Here is a 2,460-nt window from a genome sequence, read left to right as displayed (position 1 = left end):
CAATTTACGGTTATTCATTGTAAATTATACGGTCTTTTTCACTTCCAAAAACGGTATACTACCGTAAAATTAATGTCCAATACATGTAATGTCCAATACAGTTTTTCACTGTATATAGTAGGGAAATTTACCGTTAACAATTTAACAGGTTTTTACTGTAGCATTTTTACAGTCTTTTACCGTTAAATTCACAGTAATTTTTTACAGTGAAGTTATCAAGGGCTTAAAGGGACAGGTCACCCAAAAATTTAAATTCTATCATCATTTACCCTCTTTTTGTTCCAAACCTTTATTTATTCTCTTCTTCTGTGGAAAACAAAAGAAGATATTATGAAAAATGTTGGTAACCAAACATTATAAAATATTAAGAAAGCAAATGGAAAACATCTGGTTTCCATTTGCTTTCTTAATATTTTTTTTTTCACACTATGGAAGTCAATATAGACCAACAACTGTTTAGTTACCCACATTCTTCAAAATACCTTGAAGAAAGAAACTCATTTAGAACAACTTGAGAGTGAATAAATGATGACAGAATATAAATTTTTTGGATGAACTATCCCTTTAAGACGTTCCAATTCAACCCACTGCAAGGGTCTCGCCAGTAGTGGGCACTCATCTTTTCTTTTCTTTCTTTTTATTTATTTGTATAGCACATTTAAAAACAACTTAGATTGGCCAAAGTGCTTTCCAATAAGACAACATATAGAAAAAAACAACAACAATAAACTTTTACCATAAAAACATTTGAAACTCAAGACAGTCAAAATATTCAACACCATCTCAACCAAATGCCTGGGCAAGTAAATGCCCTTTTAAAACGACCCAGTGTTGTACATGCAACGCAAGCAGTGACGTACATCTGAGTCAGCGAGATGAAAGGAAAGGATTATAACACAAATCAAAAATGTAAAAATAAACTGTCTATACTCCACTTTCCTACAATGCTGCAAACCTCCAGATTAAAAATGTGTTATTTTAATTCAGCTAAAGAGTATACTTTGGTTTTTACGCATAGGGTATTTTGTCTTCAGCACAGTATAGCACAGTACAGATATTTTTTAGCTTGCACATATGCTTTGAATTTTTTTTTTATTTGTCCACAATTTGTTTCACAGTCAAAAAAATAAAAAATAGAGACAGAACAAGAACTCTCTATGTATACTCTATCTACAGAGACATTTTTCTAAATATCTTCTTTTGTGTTCTGCAGAGGAAAAAATGTCATTTTTATTTTTTAATGGACAATCCCCTTAATCCCCCCCCCTCCCCAGTTGCTTATGTATGCACAAGTGGCCTTTCCACAAGTGCCAATGAAGGCATACATTTTCTTTATTTATCTAAATAAGTATTATATAAAATAAACATCAAAGATTTTATTTTACTAACCTTTCGTATAAAATTAAAATAGTAATTTAGTGCTTCACGAAACAAAATTCAAATGAGTCCAATCTTTTCACTGGCTTAAAAGGTTTCTTGACGCAACACTTTTCTATTTTCAGTAGCTTTCTGTGATTTAGCATGATGTACATAAAGTGAATTGTACATCCAATAATAATCATTCTGAATCTAGTAAGACTATCAGAATTACATGTTTCGATGTGTGTAAGCTTGCCATTCATCTTACACCCAGGAGACACTGCGCAACCAATAGAGGTCGAATTTGTCCTGTTAGACATGTTCACTTGTTAGGTTTGACATGCACTGATTTCCAGAGCTTTGTGAACAGTGTAACAACATTCTTTATTGTCATCTTTGGTTCCATGAAGATCCTAAGGAATAGTTCACCCAAAAATGGAAAAATGCTGAAAATGTACACACCCTCAGACCATACAAGATGTAGATGAGCTGGTTTCTTCATCTTCATTCTCTGCAGTGAATGGGTGCTGTCAGAATGACCAAAATAGCTGATAAAAACATAACTATAATCCATAAGTAATCCACACAACTGAAGTGAAAAGCTGAGTGTTTGTAATAAATCCATTGTCCAAGTCCTCCATCTATAATATTGCTTTCTAGAGTATAAAAGAAAACGTCACCTGAATCAGGAGAGAAATGTGCACAGATCAAGAACTGTTTAGAGTAAAAACAGTTTTAAACAAATACATCGGTGGATGTTGTAAGGGAAAGAGGTCAATTTAGCTAAAAGGGAATCATTTAAGATTTTAAAGGGAACTCCACCAATAATATGTAAGGGAATTTGGAAAGAATCACTGTTTTACGGCTGATCACTGAGACGGCCAGCGATTCAGTGAACATCAATTCTGCAATGGATATTTATATCCAAAATATAGTGAAAACACTATTAATTAGCACAGTAACAAGATCGGCAGTTTAAGACATTAACTTGTGAGCACAAAACACAAGATACTTCTCTTTTCAATATAAATAAGGCTTTATTGGATAAATCTAAGACATATAAACTAATCTAACACATGAACACACGCATTCACACAAGTT

This window comes from Sinocyclocheilus grahami, unplaced genomic scaffold (assembly GCF_001515645.1).
Source record: "Sinocyclocheilus grahami isolate Dianchi unplaced genomic scaffold, SAMN03320097.WGS_v1.1 scaffold790.1, whole genome shotgun sequence".
In the NCBI taxonomy this organism is placed as follows: domain Eukaryota; kingdom Metazoa; phylum Chordata; class Actinopteri; order Cypriniformes; family Cyprinidae; genus Sinocyclocheilus; species Sinocyclocheilus grahami.
This window is presented reverse-complemented; position numbering follows the sequence as displayed.